Raw genomic sequence first — 21,911 nt, 5'->3', positions numbered from 1 at the left:
CACACAAAAGAAGAAGAAAGAAAGAAAAAAAGAAAGAAAAATAAAATAAAATAAAATAAAATAAGAAAAAAACCCTAAAACAATCCCTTGTTCACTCCCCCCCAACTCCCCCTGCTCGCCATCCCACCCCCTCCTGCTTCCTGGCCCCGGCATTCCCCTAAACTGGGGCATAGAACCTTCACAGGGCCAAGGTCCCCTCCTCCCATTGATGACCGGCTTGGCCATCCTCTGCTATATGCATGCTGCTGGAGCCATGGAGTCCCACCATGTGCACTCTTTGGTTGGTGGTTTAGTCCCTAGGAGCTCTGAGGGTACTAGTTAGTTCATATTGTTGTTCTTCCTAAGGGGCTGTAAGCCCTTCAGCCCCTTGGGTCCTTTCTCTAGCTCCTTCATTGGGGACCCTGTACTCAGTCCAATGGATGGCTGTGAGCCTCTACTTCTGTATTAGTCGGGCACTGTCAGAGCCTCTCAGGAGACAGCTATATCAGGCTGGACAGAAGCATTCTTACAAGAGCAAGCAAACCAGGTACTCATCAACACAGGAATGTCTGAACAAATAGAAACTTTTATGTACATAGTAATATATATTTATATATGTATGTATGCTATATGCATATACAAAAATTAATGCACATAGGAAGGAAAGAAAAGAGAGCTGAAGCATCCTTTGCCTGGTGATAGAAAAGGAGTGACGTGGGAGGCATGGAAGTGTATCAGGATGGTTGACTATTGGAGCCAGGCCCAGAGACCGGGAGGCCCAATCACAGGTAAAAAGACTCGGTCTCCATCAGTTACCATACTCAAGAGGAGAGTGTATCTTCTACTTGAAAAGAGCTAAAATGATCACAAATAGAAATCCACATTTGCTTAACTACCCCTCCATTCCCCGAGTTATTCGCAGCCCCTGCAGGTAAGTCTGCAGTAAGAGTTCCGGAGGTCCATCCCGGAACATCTTTGTCTGCAGTCTGTCTGCAAGAGTAAGGAATTCAGTCTGCTGAAGGCTGGTAAAGAGGGGTCAACAGTTTGCAATCGCTTTTCTAGAACTCAAGGGTTTGTCTAATTAATTGTGTTGTTTTCCAGTTTAGTCAGTCAAGATGATAAAAAGTGCTTCCAGTTTTAAAAAATTAGCATTCTATTTTTAATTTTGTTTAAAGCACAGAGCCAAGTCTGGAGTTGGTTGTATTTTACTCAGGAACTGGCATTTTGTAAACAGTGACCAGGACTCTCGTTCACAAAGAACTCCATTTCTGCACTGTCATAAATGAGACACCCAGATGTGTCTTAGAATGACGCCTCTCTACCAGCTTTCATAGCTCCTAATACAGCCAGCTCACAACAACTGGTGGACAAAGACAGCTGTGCTTGGGGAAGGCTACCGTCACTTTGAACCACATTGTCATCAGTTAACTGGAAGCAATTCGGATGAGCCTGAGTCAGAAGCAGAGGCAGGATGGGAAGTCACCCTTACTGACTTCAAACGGAGGCCATGAGTCTTTTTTCCAGGGGTAGACAAAAGATTTAAACTCTTTGAAGAGGCAGGCCAGCTGCATATGGATAGTATACATTCAACAAAAGATTCAATGATGTGACTGCAGTTTGTTAAAGGCTCAAAAAAGAGCATTTGAGCTAATTTTGGCATTAGCTACTTTATAAGAGAAAGAGGACTATGAGAAGTGAGAGATCTGAAAATTCTCTCTCACTGGAGGCCCATTGGCAGTTGCACATACAGTTACGAAGGGCAAGCAGCTACACCTGCAGCAGTGCGTGAGATAATTGTCTTATTCTTTGCTCATTAGAACAAACAGACCTCCCAGAGAGTGATGTGTGTTCTTATTTTTATAATGGATTTATGGACTCAAAGTATTGAATACCAAAACGTCTGTGGGTTACTGAAAAGGCACAGAGGGACTCTAGAAGAGACCGGTTGTCGGAGACCAGGCTCCTCGTAGCCAAGGAAATGGACTTAATTTAACCCAGGTGACTGGCTATTCAACAAAATCTTTTCTTAATTACTGCTACCTTGACCTCTTCTTGTGGAGTCTCTTTCATGATCTCCATCTCTTGCAACTAACCAGTTGTGTTTTCCCACACAGCTTCCCACAGTTTGATTATGATGGAAAGTCCACTGAAGAAAACAACTGCCTACAACTTGAAGCGCATCCAAATGGCCTACAAGAATTAGAGCTGCTCTTGGCACCGGCTATGTGGAGATGATTCTTCCCTCCACAAATTAAGAATGTAAAAGGAGTTCTTGGCTCCTCCAGATCAGTAGCAATATTAGAGATGTATGTTCCATCTGAAATATAGATAGTGTTGATTCTAAGGTGATCCCAAGATTCTTTACTTTGATATGATTCTCTACATTAATGAGATGCACATTATCCAGGTTACTCATCCAAGTAGCAATCTAGCTATTTCTGTGAAGAAACTTTCCAGAAATAATTGAAGTTCTTAATCCCTTCACCTTAAGTTAAAGAGATGATCCTAGGGAAGATAATGAAAGAACCCAGAGAGATCCCTAGAGGCCTTAAAGGAAGTAAAGTGACATACTTACTTCATTAATCAATCAATGCTTTGGTCCCAGCTCTGAGGAACTGAATTCTGCCAATGACCCTGATGCTTAGAAGAGGATGTTAAGCATCTCAGATGGGAATACTGAGATGAGGTCTCCACACTGGCTGACTTTTGACTCTGAGAGGACTGGGCAGAGCACCTAGGTAGCCTTGTCCTGTCAGACTCTTGTCCTGTGGAGTGAGACAACAGCTGTCTGCATCATTGACAGTTACAGGAGTAGTGTTCTCTATTGAGCCCACACTTGCTAAGCAAGACCTCCACCACTGAGCTCCACCCCCAGCTCTGTCAGTCCTGTTTTGAGACCCTTGTTTTGAAGGATTTTGATAAAGAGAAAATAATAGAATAACAGAGTGCTGGTGTGGTTTTTTGACTTGAAAGTCAAAGGTTAACTTTTTATGTAGTTTAGAGTTTCTGGAATATGTGGAGCCAACATCAACATGAAAGTTGAAGCACGCAACTTTCAATGATCATGTCTATATAGTTCTATGGACTTCCTGAGTAGTAGAAATGATTTAAAAAATATCTGTCAAGATTCTCAACTAATTTGGCCCATTGTGGGGTAGTGGGCAGTTCTGACAGCCAGGGTCCAGTAGAGTGGCCACCTGAGAACCCCTTAGACCCACTGAGCAAAGTAAATTTGTTCACAAGGGCCAGTAGGTGATAGCTCCTGAGACCAATGGCTCAGATTTCAGCTGAGACCCCTCACAGCCCATGATGAATGTGGTGTTTTGAATAGGTATGGCCCCATAAACTCATGCTTTAATTCATGTTTGAAGGCTTGGCCATAAGAAGTGGCAGTATTAGGAGATATTGCTTTATTGGATGAGGTATGGCCTTGTTAGAGGAAATGTGTCACTGTGGAGGTGGAGCCTTAAGGTCCTAAGTGTCCAAGCAGCCAGGCTCCTCCTGGCTGCCTGCGGTTAAAGATGTAGAACTCTCAGCTCCATCTCCAGTATCATTTTAGCCTGCATGTGGCCATGCTTTCTACCATGATGTTATTGAACTACACACCTGAACCTGAAAACAACCCCAATTAAATGTTTTCCTTTATAAGAGTTGCCTTGGTCATGGTGTCTTCTCACAGCAATGGAAACCCTAACTAAGACAATGAATAAGGTTCATGGTACTCTCCCATGAAGTCTTCTAGTTCACTTCCCATGTACACCTATTTCACCCTGACTAATCAAACAAAATGACTCAAAACAACATCATGACAGTGTTAATCTCAAATCAATGACTATTTATTTTCAAATAACAATTTGTTTTCAAATTTAGATACCTTCCTACTGGTGTTCTTGTGACAGATTTAACAACTGATATGTTTCAACAACTAATATTCTTTTATGGCCACAAAGGATATTTTGGAAAGTGACTATCCTAATTACTTTTTGTTATGGTAAAAAAAAATGCCTTAAGGAAAACAATTTAAGGGACAAGGAAATTTTTTTTGCTTATAGTTACAGAGGACATATAGTGCATCCCCATCATGGCACTGAACTCTGGATGTCAGGAACATGAAGCAGCTGGTCACATTGCATCATAGTCAGAAGAGGGCAATGAATGAATGGTGCTAGTGTTCATCTTGCTTTCTCTATATACTTTTGGATGTTCTGCCCAACACTGAGATAGATATTCCTACATCAATCTAATAAGCAATATAATCCTTCCAAAGGCATGGCAGACTCCCTTCTCCCAGGAGATTCTAGATTCTTTCAAGTTGAGGGTTTACATTAACCATCACAGTAACCTTGGAGGATGATGGTTGGAGATCCAAGAGATGGGTTTTATTTGCATTGGCCATATCAGCAGACACATAACACAGATGGACCACAAAAATGGGACCTCTGTGAATAGTAGATGGGGAGGAGTATATTACAGAGATGGAAAGTTCAGCCTTGGGTGCTGTGTGTGCACGCATGGATTAAAAGGACCCAGACTCACCACAACAGTGTAACAGGGAAAAGTCAGGAACAAAACCAACTTGCCTTGCCAGTAGTTCTAGGGTAAAAACAGAGTGTAGAATAACAGGGGACATGAGGAATATGTAGAGGAGGGAAGGTGAAGAGGTAGAACCAGAGCAGGGTAAGACTGGACCAGGAAGCCCAAGGACATGTCTTCAGAGGAACAACTGGTGACAATAAGGAAGTAAGGGGAAGAGCAGAAGAGTGGCCTGAGACACTGAGTGTGTGTAACTTAGAGAGTGAAAAAATATAATAAATAAAATAAAAATACATAAAAATAGTATACACACATACAAACCTATAAGGAAACACTGCCAACCACATACAGAGATGAAAATGATATCATATACATCAGCACCAACCCTAAGAACCAGGAAAGCATGGAGTGACATATTTCAAGCTTTGAAAGTAAAGAGCTGTCAACTAAGATTACTATAAACTGCAGTAAAATTATCTGCAGAAAGAGATGGGAAAATAAGAATGTTTCCAGACAAAAGACAAACACATGTTAAGGCACGTGTTCACTCATGACAACTAAGACGGCACTACAGAAGATTCTTAAAGGAATATTACACAAGGAAAGAAATCCACACATGATAATGCAGGGAACAATGCATTCCTTGAAAGCAACAGATGAACAGAGGAGACCTAGGAAGGAATCAGACATAGCCAACACAGCAAGCCAGCAAATATCCAACACTATGAGCAAAAGGAGAAGAACTATTAAACAATCAACTTCCCAGAACAATAGACAACAAGACTATACATAATGACAAACCTTTCAAGATTATAACCTTAAATGCCAAAAGTCTTAGCACAACAATAAAAAGTCTAAATAATGGACTGAATTAATAATGTAAGTTCCAAGCTGCCAAGGATACAGCTCAGCTTGAGATAAAAATTCAGTAAGACCCCAGGTTCCCTTTTGATTATCCCATGAATCAAAATTTTATGACCTCAGCACCTTGATTCTTAGAAAAAGACAGCAAGTACATTTTTTAAATATGGCAAATGAGTTCAGAGATCTTTCTGCCTTTGTAAGTATAACCAATAAGTTTAGCTGGGTGGGATCTTGCCCTAAGATCACCATTCCCTAAATTTCTTTATCTCCTTTCTTAATATTTTTTGATAGGCTCATAAGTGTAGTTGCCTCTGTACTTTTATGTCTATTAAGCCCCTTATGAAATTCATATATTTTCCATAGTTGAGGAATATTCTAAAGGATAACTCTTACACTAACTTATTTACTCTTGAACTCATGCTTTCAGAGTTCTTTCCCACAGCCTTACAGGTTATCCTGAAGGTCTCAGCATCACAGGGATACATTCTAGCTTCCCAGTTTGTGCTGTTTCCGATTATTATTGAGTCATTAACCTCAAAAGAGAGGACATTCCCAAAGGAGGAACGTAAAGTAAATTATGTATATTAATGTTATACTACATTAATATACAAGCCAGCCGTATGCTCTGGTCCAAGGGTGGGAAGTGTGTCATGCTGCCCCATGCAGGACTCAGCACCAACTGTCTGCTGTTTCCAAAATATATACCTAGGGAAGATATCCATAAATTGAGAGCCAAGGATTGGAAATTAAATGTCAAGTAAATAAAAACTGCTAATAGCCTGGAGTAGCAGTTTTCATATCTGATAATGTAGATGCCATTAAAAAATTGGGCAGAAAATATAAGAGGCCACTGCCTATTAATTCATAAGGGGAACAATTCACCAAGAGAACATAATTATTACCAATATTTATGTACCAAATACTGAGCCCCCAATTTCATAAAAACAAACTGTAAAAGTCATAAAAAAAATCCACTAAGTCCTGACACAATAATAGCAGTACACTTAAATAATTTACTTATACATCTAGAGAGATCTTCCAAATTAAAAATCAGCCAAGAAACTTCAGATCTTGTCTATTCCATAGATCATCTGTACCTAACAGATACCTATAGACTCTTCCACCCAACAGATTGGCAGGACCCATCTTCTCAGCAGTACATGGAACTTCTCTAAAGTTGACCACATTATAGGCCACAAAACAAGCCTTAATAATTTCAAAGCCTACGTAATTCCCTATATATTGTCAGACCACGGTGGAATAAAACGAGACAGTGACAGCAAGAAGACTCAGAGAAAGTAAACAGATAATTGGAAATTGAACAACATGCTCTTAAATGGACAATAAGACATGGAAGAAATTAGTACTTAAATTTTACAATCCTGAGAATAAAATGAAAATGAGATTGTCACCTACCAAAATCTATGTGATATAGCCATGGCAGTTCCCATGTAGCGGTGCATGATTACATTACACAAATCAGAGAGATCCCATGTAAATGGTCATCTAGAAGAAGCAAGAGGAGTCCAAATCCAAATGTGACAGTAGCAAAAAATAATAAAGAGTGAGGCACAAGTTAATAGAGACTAAATAGAAATTAAAAGAGCAAAGCATAGATTTTTTTTAAAAAGTTCATGGAAAGATGAACAAGAGGAACAAGATTGAGTAAGCCAGAGCTACACAAAACAAAATGGAGATTAAACTCAAATTAGTAAAACTTAGAGATGAAATGGAAGTCATTACAACAGACTTTGATGAAATCCAGATCACTCTCGAGGAATACTTTTAAAATGTATATTCCAAAATGTTGGAAAAATCTAGGAAATATAAATCTATATTTAAGCATATCTCTCCTACCAAATTAAAGCCAGAAGATAAAAATAAGCAGACCCATAACAAGCAAGAAGATTGATGCAATAATTAAAAGTTTCACACACACACATACACACACACACACACACACACACACACACAAACCAAGTCTGGACCGAAATCTGTTCCTCTAAATTCTACCAAATATTCAGGAAAGATTGAATACAACTCCTCAAAACTGTTCCATGAAATAGAAAAGGAGGAATCACTAAACTTGTTCTATACAACTAGTATAACCCTGTTGCGGTTTGGTCTATTGCTATGTATTGTAACACTAAATTCTGTACCTGAAGATCGAGTTGTCTGTTGTTGTTCCTTAATTTAAATCTATTGGTTAAATTAAAAACAGCTGCAGCCAATTACTGGAGGGATTGGAAGCAGGTGAGTTTTGAGTTACCTGGTTGGAGGTTACAGAAGGGAGAGAGAAGAAAGGACATGGGGAGAGGAGGAAGCCACCATGAGCACATGGCCAAGAGAAACAGCAAGTATTTAGGGGTATGCCTATGAGGAAGTAGCCAGGCCAGCAGTTAGAAAAGTAGATTAGGGGTTACCCCCAATAATTAAACCAAATAAAATAACCATAGTCTATGTCTATTTCATCTGAAAGCTAGATGGAGACAAGTTTAAATTAGTTCAATTACATAACCCTGACACAATTCTTAATAATGATACACAGCAATCCCAAATAAAGAACACAGCCAACCACCTTCCTGATGAACATAAATGCAGAGATAAAATAAAATAAGAAGCTTGCAAAAGTCATAACCACCTTGAGGAGATCGCCTAGTATGATAAAATTGGTTTTATCCCAAGATTCAAACCAAGGTTGGTTCAAATACACAAATCAATCCTCTTGATAGCCTTATAGACAGACATTGCATCGTCATCTTGACTGTGGCATAGGGGCAACTCCAGTCCAAACATTCTGACTCTGAAATCCCTTCTTCTATTGCTCTCCATTGTGCTTTTCCAAAGATCTGCTTTATATTTTAGGCATTAGGAATAAAGTGCAAGACTCCTGTCCCAGCCACTGTCCTCAACTTGGCAAAAATGCCTACAGAGACTGAGAAATGCGTGGAGTCCCCGACTGCCATTTTCCAAAAGTACAGTGGGAGGGAGGGAAACAGCTGTCCAATCTCCAAAACTGAGTTCCTTTTCTTCATGAACATGGAGCTGGCTGCCTTCACGAAGAGCCAGAGGATCAGGGTGTCCTTGACCGCATGATGAAGAAGCTGGACCTCAACAGTGATGGGCGGCTAAATTTCCAAGTGGCTTAGCTATAGCGTGCCATGAGTCCATCCTCCAGACTTCCCAGAAGTGTATCCTACCCTCTCCATCCCCTTCCAACTACCAAGTCATTACCTCCTCCACTCCTACCCCTCCCTGTCCATACCTGCACTGAGCCCGCCACACATGCAGCCCACGCCTGCTAGTGGAAATACAACAATGTTATTTTTAAAAATGTAAACAAACAAACAAACAAAAAAAGGAATAAAGTGCCAAAGAGCTGTCATTCCTTTCCACCAATGGGAATACAAGCCTGTGCTACTACATAATTCAAAATTTCAAATGAAAAACTCAGTTTTCATGGACACTAGCAGCTGTCTGTGTGAGGCTCTTCTCGGGAGTATAGTGTGGGATGGCACTCTTCAGTGCAGTTCTTTAAGAAGTCAGTTGTGTGCTGGCCTTGCCACAAAGGAGAAGAAGCAACGGGAATGACTCGGAACCCTCTCCAGATTTCAAGGCTGTTGATTGGCAGTGGTATGAGACGCTGATTCTGGTCTGAGAGCTGCTGTTCTCATTCATTGCTGCAGGGTGGAGTGGGCCATTGCAGTTTCACCATTCTCTTCTAAAAGGTGAATTACATCCTCCTACCACTCCTAATGTTGTAAGGATCAAGTAAGTTCATGTCCTCAAAGCATCATACACCAGGACCTGAACCAGAGTATGCTCTTCCTAGGAAAGTCTAGCCCCTAGTATAGACAGACCTTCACTCCTGAAACTAGGTGGTAAAAACAAGCATTCGTGTTAACACGAAATGAAACGAAAGTGTTTTCAACCAATGACTATGTTTCCTTTTAACTTCATTCCTCTCATGCCCACTTTCTAGGCTACTTCCTATCTACTTGTTAGACTGTTTCCTATCTTGTATATTTCCCACCCTCACTCCATCTAGTCAAGGGCAACTTGTCTTTTACTTCAGATCAACCACATACTCTTTTCTTTCTATTCCTTTCTTCAAATACCATCCCCACAATCCCTTCTTTTGGTCATAACTTTTGTACTGGAGTTTAACAGGTCAAAAGATGAAATGTGTGCCTGTTTGAGATATTTGCAGAACCTGCCTACTGTGGCTAGAACACAGGATATTACTGAGGAAATCTCATGCTGAGGTACTTAGAAATGAAGTGATAGGAAACTATTAATCCCACAGTAACAAACGCAGGTTTTACTATAGTGAGCGTTTGAAGGTCTCAGAAGAGATAAGGGACAGGACAGATGTGTATCATACACAGTGACTTAGGCATTAATGACAAAGTGAGGTAAAAATAAACACATAAAAGTAAGCAGACTGCAATTTAAAGTCCTGTGATCTTGTGAGCTATGGCAGTGGTCCGATCCAAAGGAGCATGGTGGGAAAGAAAGAGACAGGGTAGATCCATCAAGCACTTGCCAGCCTGAATGCACGGATGAATATTTATGTCTTGCTCCATTGCGGTTCTGAGTCCTAAAGATAACAAGAGAACGCATCACCATACTCAGAAGAGACCTCAGTGTCCCAGTGCTGAGAAACTGAAAGAGCACAGGTGTGAGCCATTGTCAGAGAGAGCAGGTGCAGTGGCCATCACTGAACAGTGAAATCGGTCACAATGGCTTTGGTAACACAGCTCACGATTCTTTTAAGAAGTGAGGCTGCAAGGGCAGCCCTGCAAGCTTCAGCAGAACAGGGACAAGAAGGTGAAAACAGGAAAGGAAAGGAGAAGAGAGAAGAGGCAACTAGAGATGGTTCCGTGGCCTTTGTAAGGCCCTGAAAAGGTCATCTCATCCCATGTACAATGATGAATGGAAGGTAATCTATATATCTCCAATGTGTTTATCACTAGGTAGTATAGCCGCGCTTACACATGTAAGTTAATCTCTCTATTTCAGTTATTGTGTGGGTTTCTTTTGTTTTTGCTTAATTTGTATTCTAGGCAACATTTGGGACTCTCTGACATGATCCCATTTGAAACACATGAGTGGGAGAGTGATAGAAGGGACAATTGTAGCTATGCAGGTAGAACAGGAAAGGGAGGTGAAATCTGAGTCCTGGAACTTTCCAGATAGACATGGTGGCATCAGGAAATACGACTGTGAAGAAGACACCAAGAAAGTGGAAGGAGATGCAGGAGACAGGACTACAAAGTGAGTGAAGAGTGCTTGGAGATGAAGGACTGGCCAGCCAGGGTCACTACCTATAGGTTGAGGGTAAGAACAATGGAGAACATTGCCTGGCTACTGAAGGTTATGTTTCCCAGGGAATCACATGTCCCTTTAGGGCTGCTCTGTTATGGACATGTCCATAATCACATGTCCCTCTTATTGAGGTCTTGTCTTTTCTGATGCCCCTAAGAGCCACATAAGGACTCCTTCTGGAAACACATGGCTTGATCTAAGCAGAGGAGATGAATGCGCACAGTGAGGCTCAGTCCCTAACTAGTGAGGTACAGGCCACATTTCTCACATTCAGAAATGTCTCCTTGGATGAGCCTAAGAGGTGGACTCTCTAGTTTATATTTAAGACCCTTTGAAGTCTGGAGTTTCTCATATTTCTCAAAAGTGGAATATGAATTAAATGTGGGAGGGGAATTAAGTTCAGGGTCATAATAAATTCCTTCCCTTTCAATTTTATTCCTTCCTTAAGAAGTCTATTAGGGGCCCTGGGTAGAGGGCTCAGTGGTTAAGAGCACTAGCTGCTCCTTTGAAGGACCTGAGGGTGGTGCCCAGCACCCATGAGGCAGCTCACAATCTTTTGTAACTCCAGTTCCAGGGGGGACTTGACACCTTCTTCTGGCCTCTCTGTGTATCAGGCACTCCATGATCATGATGCATCAGTGTATATACAGGCAGGACACCCATACATACACACTAAATTTACACATGATGAAATCTTTGAATGAAATAAGTCTGTTTGATAGAGAAATTGTGGTCTGAGGTAGAGATGGAGATTTCTATATTCTTTCTGATACAGAATTTATAAGCTAAATTATGTTGATTTCCCTTGTTAACTACATTTCTTATTCGAAACCAGAGTTAGGTTGGGTTTTTGTTGTTGTTGTTGTTTTTTGTTTTGTTTTTTTTTGTTTTTGTTTGTTTTGTTTAGCTTCAAGTAACAAACTTTTCAGATACCACTGGCTTCTGAGGGGGAAAAAAAATAAATCTTAAGAAACAATGGAGGCTCTTGTGTAAGTATTTCCAGAAACAGCCGATTAGTATGAAATCTGCCAAGCTGAGAATAATCACAGATTTTGGTTCTAAATGGGGGTTTATGTAGACAAGAGTCAGGGATTTCGTTCTTGCATATGGAGTGGTCCAGAGACAATTCTTATAGAAAACTGACCTTCCTCTCAGGTATCATGTGCTCCGTTTCCAGGGAAGGTGCTTGGTTCTCCCATCTGAATGCGATGTCTGGTCAGCTTCCTTAGCTTGCTTAAACATGCCTCTTACTGAATAACTAGGACCCAAAATACAAGGAGTCTACCTTTAGTCTAAAACTTGACATGGAGGCTATGTGATGTCATACTGAGCAGCCCAGGTATGGCATAGTGCTACTGAGCTTTGACTCAGTCACTTATTAAATATGGGAAAAGTCAATAAAAACGTGGGGACTTTTTGTAAATATATAAAATTAGTATGCGTTAGCTCAAACCTTTCCCTATGACTTATGGAGTACGGCCGTAGCCTAGAGGGTACTGTAATGTTCCAGGAACATTAGCTATTGCGGCTGTCTTTATCATCATGGTCTAACATGAAAGGAGAGAGCTTCGTCTTGGACTAGGAATTCAAATATGTATGTAAGTCCTGAAGAAGATACATAAGAGACATTGTTAAAGCCAGGGTTCATAGTCTCCATTGTCTGTCAGAGTCAACTAGGGTTCATAGTCTCCATTGTCTATCAGAGTCAACTAGGGTTCATAGTCTCCATTGTTTGTCAGAGTCAACTAGAAAGTGTGTGAACAAACAGACTGCTGGAAACTACCTTACTTCTGTTCCCAAATCTTCCATAGAACAATAACATTTCTAACAAAGTCCCAACCCAGCCAAGGCTATGGCTGATCTTGTTCCATAATACAGAGGGACTCCGTATTACAGTCTTTTCTTTCCCTCCTCTAGGAAAGGAGTTTGGGGTCTGGCCCTGGCTTGATCAAATGTGGCTGTATGTTTCCAGCTCATTGTCCCAAGAGAAGGCAGAGGAAAGATGCTGTTCACACATTTCCAATTCCCTATACACGGTGGATGCTTTCCATTCACTGGACATAAGCTAATGTGCCACAAGCTTTCCTGGGTCCTAAAATTCCCACCGCTTATCAGAGGCATCCTTTCCACTCTCCTGGAACCACACGGGGCAGCTGGCGGTAATCACATCCGCATTGCAGATTCTACAGAAGAAAAAGAACTTTGATTTTTATAGTGATTTCTGAGATTATGCAAAATACATCTGTGTCTGTTTCAGAACTGAGAGGGAAGGTACAGAGCCAGGAATTTTAATGCTGGCAAAATTCTTGGAAATTACCTTTCTGATAGTCAAGACAAATTTAGTTAAAAGAAATTCCTCAGAGTTCCAGGAGCAACTAAAATCAGAGCGGAAGTAGCCTCTTATTTGAATCGCCTTTTCATTACGCCTGATAGCGGAAAACAAGGCTTTGTAATATATATGCTATAAATGCAACACATCAACTCTTTATAAAAAAAAAATAAAAAGACAAAGATGAGACCTGGGAAGTATTACAGACACGTTCTTTGTCACTCCACTTTAGAGTATTGTATGATACCTATAAAGCAATTGCTACTTCTCTTGGTGGCTTGGAAGTTAGCCACTGTTCTCATTGTATCATCTGGTGACTGATTTTACATCTGAATTTTATGACACATTGTCTGAAGGATGCCCATCTCTTTGATAGAGTTTTACCAGAAATTTTTCATGTTTTTATATTTGTAAACTTTGTTGAAAAGGGTCCATAGTTTCTGGAAGCTCTCGTAAGAATAGAATTTTAATCCTTTTGCAGTGCATCTCTTATCCCATGCACCCTAAACTTATCTAAAAGAACGTCCAGGTTCAGCAAAAGCTAGGCTTGTCTGTGAACGCCAGGCCATTTCCTAACCACAACAAAAGTTGGTTGTGCTAGCCCAGTGTTTAGCCTGTTTAGTTCTTTCTCGGCTTTCCCCTTTCACCAAGGAAAAACAATGACTACTCAGGGATCATTATTTCATGATAACTATATGCTCTTTACCCAGGGAACAGCATGTCAGCCCTCCTCCCCCCAAAAACAAAAATAACAAAACAAAACAAAAAACAAAAACAAAATAAAAAAAATCCAACAACAACAACTGAGCCATGGGCTAGAGACATGGCTGAGTGGTTAAGAGCACATAGGTCTTGCAGAAGACCTGAGTTCAATTCCCAGCACCCACATCAGGCAATTCACAACTGTCTGTTACTCTAGCTCCAGGGAAGCTGGCACCTCTATCACATTATACGCAGACGTGTACAAATGCTCATAAGTAAATAACAACAATAGATATTATTAAAAATACATTTCCCTACAGGGAAAATTTAACCCAGCTTTACTTTTTATTGTGGGATTACTAGTCGACTTATTATATCCAATAAGAGCTATGAATTAACATTTAAAATTCTGGATAATGTATATCAGCCACATAAATGTTAGGGACAAGTAATCGCTAGTCTTTGTAAAAATTACCCTTAAAGCTAGGGGTCTATAAAATCTATGAAGAAAAATGCCAGAAAAAAATCTAATTTTAATAACAATGCAACTAACATTTTCTTCAAAAATAACTGAATTACTATTAATAATTAGAATGTGCACACTTATCCTAGTATGAAATATTATTATTTAAGTATTTTTGTAATTTCATACTAGGTTTACTGTGTTGCCCAGGCTGTCTTTTAACTTAAGGGTTTAAGCAATCCTCCTGTCTCAGCCTCCCGAGTGTTGAGATTCCCAATATAAGAAACTGCATTTAGCTCTGATGCTTGTCTCTGCACTGTAGACACAACTTAGTTTTTGAATTGCCTCCTTTTGATGGTCCAGGAAACTTTCTTTTACATAATACTAAGGAAGAGAAGAAATTGCAAAGTCAAAATATTCAGTTCCTGGCAGTGATGTTTCATAAGCCTAGATCATGAATGAGACAGAAGACTAGAGCTCATGGAGGAAATGATGTAACTGTATTTTAATTAAAAGTTCTTTAAAAAAAAAAAAATCCCTGCCCCAGGCCAAAGATTGTCTTGGATAAGAAGGAAGAATGTCAAAAACCAGTACTGAAATTTAGACATTGTGGTTTCTGGGAAGGGGCCTGTGGCCTACTTCTGTGAAGCCAGTGCCTGCTGCTGTGTGAGCCATGGAACCCAGGATGCAGCCGGAGAGCCCACAGATAAAGCCAGTGTGAGTTCCTGGCCTTTGCAGTAGGAAAGCGTCTCCACCATGCACAGACCTCAAGGCAAGGAGAACGCTGGCCTAGACAGGCCCCAGAGCTCTGCAGCCTGCTCCTCTGTTCAGAAAAGTAAAACATGATCCCTTGCACCCAAAGAGAATGTGCGTAGCAAAATCGTGATGAGTCCAACAGGAAGTCTGAGGTAATAGATGGAGAAAAATGTACAGCCCTACCTCCCTCCAGCCCTTGTCAAAGCCTCAATACCCACTCACGGAGGGTGGCGTGACTGTGTGAACTCAGAGTGTACTCTGTCTTAGCTCTGTCTTTAAGATTCAGTTACATAGGGAATGAAAATAAACATGGAGTTCAGTTAGAATAAGAAATTCCCTATACAAGCCTTTATAAAGACTTTCTTTTTGCCTACCTCACACAAATTACTGTTTATTGGGCATGGATATATATTTTCTCCAAAAAGAAAAATAGTTACTTTTTTAGAAGAGTCCAACTCAAAAGTAATAATGTGCTCCAATTAGTTGACATGTAAAATGGCTTTAAAATAACTTTTCAGGAAAGATGGTAACTTCTCTTTCAAATGAAAAACTGTTGTGAGGAACAATTTCTGCCTTAAAATATTTTAATGTAAAACTTGTGTTGGTATTGTGTTTTTGGATTTGCAGACCAAATCATCCCCCATACATTCCCTTCTCACATCCTGTGCTAGGAACTTTCCAGAAACTCTGGCTGCGGTGAGGTCCTCTGTAGAAGACCTCCCAGCTTCCTTTGGGACACGTCCCTGTTGTCAATGCAGTACATTCTCATTTTCTTATTTGAGTCCAAATTGCTCTCCCAGTTCTCCGTCTTATTGTTTACACATTTCTGATGTCCCTGTGTTTATTCCCCAGTGCGTGTTACTCACTTCCTACTAACTAAGGCCTGATTTATTTGTAGCTTCTCTTTTTTTTCAACAAAGGACTGTGGACTCAGCTCCTCTGCTATACATGGGAGACATCGTGCAATCACACAGAGGCTTGGGGCTCCTCTGGTCTCCAGCACTTACTGCCTCTGCGACTTCAGGCAAACAATTTACTTTCCTAATTTACAACGTGGAGATGGTATAGCTCATGCCCCCTCGAATTAGGAGAAGTAAATGTCACACGCATGGAATTCGTATAGTAGCTTTTGGCAAATACTGATCAAGAAATGGCAACTGTTATGATTGTTTGGCCTGGACTAAGGAACCTGTCATCCCTCTTCCATCCACAGATGATCTTTTTCTTTCCTTCTTGCTGTTATTCCTTAAGCACTTGTGGAATGTTTTTTTGAATAAAGCACTCATCACTTGCTAGCTGTTTTCGGTTCTATAAATGTTAATTAAACCCATAACATGTACCAGAAACCACAAGAGTAAGACAACAGAATGGATAAAATGTGCTCTCCTTTCGTCATCTGACAGCTTAGAAGAGACCCCGTTAACACCTTCCCATTTGCACATGTTGAGTTGGGAGGGCACATGGGAGAGACTAGTCACTGAAGGCTTCTTGGTGTGAGGAAGCGTTGGAACGAACCCTGAACCCAGTGAGGAATACTGGCAAGCCTGTCTAGAGTACAAGAAGGGCCCAGAACACAGAAAGGAAGAGCATGAAGGAAGCCACGGTGTGTTGATAGGAATGTGCTCTGCTTAACCTCTGTGGAAATTAGAGGAAGAATGCAAGCAGCCATTGTGGCCTTGAACCTAAAGAGAAGTTGTCAACCGAGTTCACAAACTTGGTTACATAAAATATGGCTTATCCTCCTGCCTAGATAAATAGATCTTCATAATATTCTGGCAGGCTGAGCTGTAGTTCAGAATTCTAGAACTTTCTGGAATTCCAGGTTCAAAATGAAATGAGAGGGGCGAGCGAGCTGTTAGCTCATGGCCTGCTGCTGAGCTGACTAGTCGTGTCTGTCCAAAGTCATGTTGTAACTTTGTTCACTCGTGTCATGCTAGAAACAGAGCCTTTCAGACAGAGGGTGGAGCTCCAGTGACAGAACTAATGTCCTCCTAGACAGACCTGCCAGCTTCTTGATCAGTCCCTTCCCAGCCTGCAGAACTGTGAGCAATAAATGCCTGTGGTTTAAGTCACGTGGTCTGTGGTATTTGTTGTAGCACCTCAAACAAAAGGATACACCCACCATCTCTTTCTTAAGCCTCGCTCCACAGGCCAACCACATCTCTGGAAATACTGTTAATATTTGTCCCTTGGCCAATATACCTCAGTCCTGCCCAGAAGTACTGTTGACCGTACAGAGCATAAATTCAGGGAAGTGACTTATGTCAGTGTTGAAAAGACTTTGGGCCATTTCCCAAGGAGACTGGAATACCAAGTATCTGCAACATGAAGCACACGGAGGAAACCTGTATCCTTAGGAAATTATTTTACTTAGCTATATAATGTTAAAGACCAAAGAAGCCCTAGTTGCAATCCCTCCATATCTAAAGATCAGATCTGGGGACATCTCAGACATTCTGACAGCAGAATGGTCCTGATGGCAAATTATGCTTCTCCATCCTGCTAACCATGAAGAAAGAGGCATGGAAGTGGGGTGAAATGCTGGAGATCTAGACAAGAGCCAATGCCATGGTTTTTTACTTAGGAGGAGCTGGATTTTAATCTGTCGGGTATTTGGAATCTTTGAAATGTTTTAAATAAAGAATGGTCATAACGTTTTCCTAGAAAAGTGTGTTATCAGTTGTTTGGAAGATAGCCTGAAAACCAAGAGAGGGAATCAGACAGGGGAAGAGGAATGAGTTTTGGAACAATTTGCCAAAAGATGAAGCTGAATTCTACAGAGCCAAAACCTAGTATAACATGTGTTCTAGAGGGAAAAAAAAATGATGTAAGTGTTTATAATTTCAGGATGGGAGTGGGAGGTTATGGGAAGTGGAGGACAGAGAGGGTCTGTGAATGGTTCCCATACTTGGTTCAGTGGTGGTGCATTAGTCTTCTATTGTAATAAATGAGTACATACTCACTTACCAGCTTAAAACAACACCAGTTTAGTCCTCACAGCTCATCTCAGCTGCATCCTCTGATCAGAATCTCACAAAGTTGAACCCAAGTGTTGGCAGAGCTCCATCCCTTTGGCGTATGTTCTTGAATCCATTTGAATTGAGAAGTGAATCCCTCTGTGTTGTAGCACTAAGGTCCCCTGCGTTAACTAAGGCAAGGCTTTGGTCCTAGGGCAGCGCACTCTTTACATTCTTTCCACGTGGTTCTTCCCATAACGGAGGAGTATTTTCCTTCATGCCAAATATTTCTTTTCTATTGGATCTCCTTGCTTCATCCGTCTTCTGTATCACTATTCTGCCTCCTTCTGGGTTCATAAGGACTCATGATATTATGAAATGGGTCCTATCTGTACACTATTGAATAATCTCGTGTTAAAGCATTTAACCATAAAATGGTTTCTTTAGGCTATGTGGTACAATATACTGATAGGCTTCAAGAATTAGAGATAGTTATATTTAGAGAAATATTCTTTTTTGATGGACATTTTAAAAAGTTCTGTCCCTACATGTCCCTTGCATAAGCACAGTCAGTTGGCTGCTGGCAGAGCTTTAGTAAGATTATTTTACTTAGCTATATAATGTTGAAAATAAGATTATTTTACTTAGCTATATAATGTTGAAAATAAGATTATTTTACTTAACTATATAATGTTGAAGACCAAGAAGCCCTAGTTGTAATCTCTCCATATCTAAGATCAGATCTGAGGACATCTCAGACATTCTGACAGCAGAATGGTCCTGATGGCAAATTATGCTTCTCCATCCTGCTAACAATGAAGAGAGAGGCATGGAAGTGGGATGAAATGCTGGAGACAAGAGCCAATGCCATGTTTTTTTACTTCTAAATTTCTGGTTCAGACCATCTATGATGACATTTTATTATGACATTTAGAAAGTTTTGAAGTCTACCTCCTCAACCCTACCCCAGTGTTCTCTACTTATTTTCTTCCTTAAGTCTGTGGGATTATGAAATAATATCCCTGTCATAGTTTAGCGGTCAACTGCATTCATACCTACAGTGATTGGTAAGGGGAACTTTAACTGAAGAATCAGTTGCAATCTCTCCATATCTCAAGATCAGTTTGGCTTGGGGACATCTCTGTGAGCCATTTTCATGATTGCTAATTGATATAGGAGGGTCCAGACCACTATGATTGGTACCGTCCTTACACAGATGGGCCAGGACTATGTGAGAACTGAAACTGAGCGTGAAACAGAGAGTAAGCCAGTAAGGAGCATCCCTCCATGGTCTCTGCTTCCATTCCTGCCTCCAGTTATTTGCTTTGGGCTCCTGTCCTGACTTCCTTCCATAATGGATGATGATGACCTTGAAGTGTAAGCTAGATAATCCCTTCTCCCAGTGAATTGCATGTTGTGTTGTCATGGTGCTTATCATAGCAACAGAAAGCAAATGAGATTTTAAAAAAAAAATCTAAAATAGGGGTTTTGTTTGTTTGTATCTGTCAGACGTGTTCACCTTTGAATCTCAAGCACTGCCAACAGTTTTTGGTGCATAGTAAAGGTCAGTAAATTCTTGTTGAATGACTAGGAGTGATAAGATCCAGCCAGAAAATGTAGGCCTTCTAAAAAAGAAACATTACAATCAAATGTCTTCTCAATTTTCATATATGAAACACGTTCAGTTGCCCACTTATTCTTTTGGCAATGCTTTTTGATTTAAAACATGCATTTGCAGCACACTCATTCAAACGATCATGTCAACATCTACATCAGCAGAGATGGGATGAGTATCCCCAGATGATTAAATTGCACAGGCAAAGTGAGCCATTTTACCCTTCTCTGCTAATACATCTTCCGTGAGTGGTCCTATTAAAATAAATCAGCAATAGTAAAGTGGGATTTTTGTTTTACCTTAACATAGTAATGAGCATTACTAGGGCCAGCTGAACGTATGCCTAGGTTTCCACATTCTACAGTGTTTTAGCTGTAAATCTTACCTGTGGTTCCCGTCATTGTCATTCATATAGGGCTGGAAAGAATTCAAGAGGTCATCTTGTCTAAGCTCCTCTTTAAATCTTAAGCGTATGAAGAACATTGACAAAATGAGCTGAGTAGAGAGGTTTTTAAAAGCCTCTGAACAATGCAGCTCCTTGAATCAATGTTTCAAGTTTCCTGGCTATGAAAATCCTGTTTTGTGAGGGGTTGTTGTTGTTGTTGTTGTTGTTGTTCTCCTCATTAGTATTCAAATTTCTTGGATTTAGTTATCTTCTCCATCGGTGAACAGAGAATGATCAAAAATAGTCTGAACCCATGGCACAGGCTTGTAATCCTAGTCCCTAGGCTGGGGTTGGAGAATCATATCAAGAGCTGGCTGGGGAGGTGAGTGAGACCCTGACTCAGAGAAATCAAGAGGGCTAAAGATGTAACCCAGAGTCCCATGCAGGAAGCTTCATTCTCAATCCTGTACAAAGTCAGCTTCTATTTGTTGGAACTTCTTTCTTAATCAATTGACTATAGATGCATTTTTGTTTGTTTTGTTTTGTTGAGATGATGACTGGCTTTAGACCTGATTCTCCTCTGCCTCTGCCTCTCTCTGCCTCTCTGCCTCTCTGCCTCTCTGCCTCTCTGCCTCTCTGCCTCTCTGCCTCTGCCTCTGCCTCTCTGCCTCTGCCTCTGCCTCTGCCTCTGCCTCTGCCTCTGCCTCTGCCTCTGCCTCTGCCTCTGCCTCTGCCTCTGCCTCTGCCTCTGCCGTATTGGGGTTACAGGCATGTGCCTTCCTCTTTGCCCATTTTGACTGTGCCTTCTTCCAAGTTCTACCTCATTGCCTCACTGATGGAGTTTCAAAGTGGACAGAGTATTCTGGAATTCTGATTAAGAATACTTAATACATTCAATGAGCAAGTAGCTTCTCTCCCTGCATATAACACCCCTTGGGAGATAAGCATTTTCTGTTCTTAGGGAACACTGTGGCTTGTCAAATGAGTACCATCCCCAAACACAGGCAGGTTTATGTGTGTTTTGGTGGAAGTTAATTTAAAATAATTAGTAATTTTTCATTTACTTAATAACTTAAAATTCTAATTATTTTAAATTAAAATGATCAATGGAGTTTATTAGTTAATCTTTCATTGAATAACTAATTTCTAAGTTTTGCCCTGTTTTTAAGATAGGTTCTCAGGTAGTCTTGTCTGACTCTCAGACTTGCTGTGTAACTGAGGATGACACTGACCTACCAATCCTCCTGCCTCTACCTCCCACATGCTCAGCTTACAGAAATGCACTAGAATGCCTTTGTCAGGTCAGTTTTTCCTCTTCTCTTGATTAATTTTGTTGACTGAACCTTTCACACAGGTGTGTATTATTCTGAGGACTCTCTCCACCCGGGGAGCACGGCAGTGCAGGCACTTGTGCTATGCCTGTAAGAACTGACTGCTGACAGCCAGGCATGGATGGAGGAGAAGGTCAAGGCTCCAGCTCCTCACTTCCAACCCATTTGCTGCTGACAGTCTTATGGAAAGAGGGTCTCATTTTTTTTTTCAGTTGTACACCCAATAATGACCCTGCCAGGCTCCAATGGATACTGCCAATCCAATGAGCAGGTCAGTTTTTGAAACTCAAAAATTTAAAAACAAGTCTACTACTTTTGTTCCGTAACGTGTTTCTGACTTGCCCTTATGGTACATGATTGAGCATGGAGCCCCCTTTGATTGCAGAGGGCAGTGCAGCTTTATGAAGGGAAGGCTCTCCCAGTTTGCTCTGGTGTAGGGAGAGTAAGTAGTCTCAGCCTTGGAGTTTGCAGAGATGCTTCTGGAACATAGAAAATCTTCCTTCCTTCTTTCCTTCTTTCCTTCCTTCCTTCCTTCCTTCCTTCCTTCCTTCCTTCCTTCCTTTCTTTCTTTTTTCTTTCCTTTCTTTTCCCTTCTCCCTCCTTTCTTTTCTTTCTTTCTTTCTTTCTTTCTTTCTTTCTTTCTTTCTTTCTTTCTTTCTTTCTTCCTTC

At 40.8% G+C, this 21,911-nt stretch overlaps 1 long non-coding RNA gene and 1 pseudogene across 1 annotated transcript; one reads left to right on the top strand and one right to left on the bottom strand.

The window, feature by feature from the left end:
- Positions 1-8,050: 8,050 nt before the first annotated feature.
- LOC116084205 lies at positions 8,051-8,650 on the top strand (annotated as a pseudogene).
- A 1,234-nt stretch (positions 8,651-9,884) lies between these two features.
- LOC116085089 lies at positions 9,885-17,958 on the bottom strand. The gene is made up of 3 exons (XR_004116413.1): positions 17,922-17,958; positions 11,849-11,962; positions 9,885-9,976 (listed from the first exon to the last, which is right to left on the bottom strand). It is a non-coding gene; the product is annotated as an uncharacterized LOC116085089 (long non-coding RNA).
- Between the last annotated feature and the right edge of the window lie 3,953 nt (positions 17,959-21,911).

The sequence above is a fragment of the Mastomys coucha genome, unplaced genomic scaffold (assembly GCF_008632895.1).
Source record: "Mastomys coucha isolate ucsf_1 unplaced genomic scaffold, UCSF_Mcou_1 pScaffold9, whole genome shotgun sequence".
Lineage (NCBI taxonomy): Eukaryota > Metazoa > Chordata > Mammalia > Rodentia > Muridae > Mastomys > Mastomys coucha.
The sequence above is the reverse complement of the archived record's forward strand: the minus strand, read 5'-3'. Positions and strand labels throughout refer to the sequence as shown.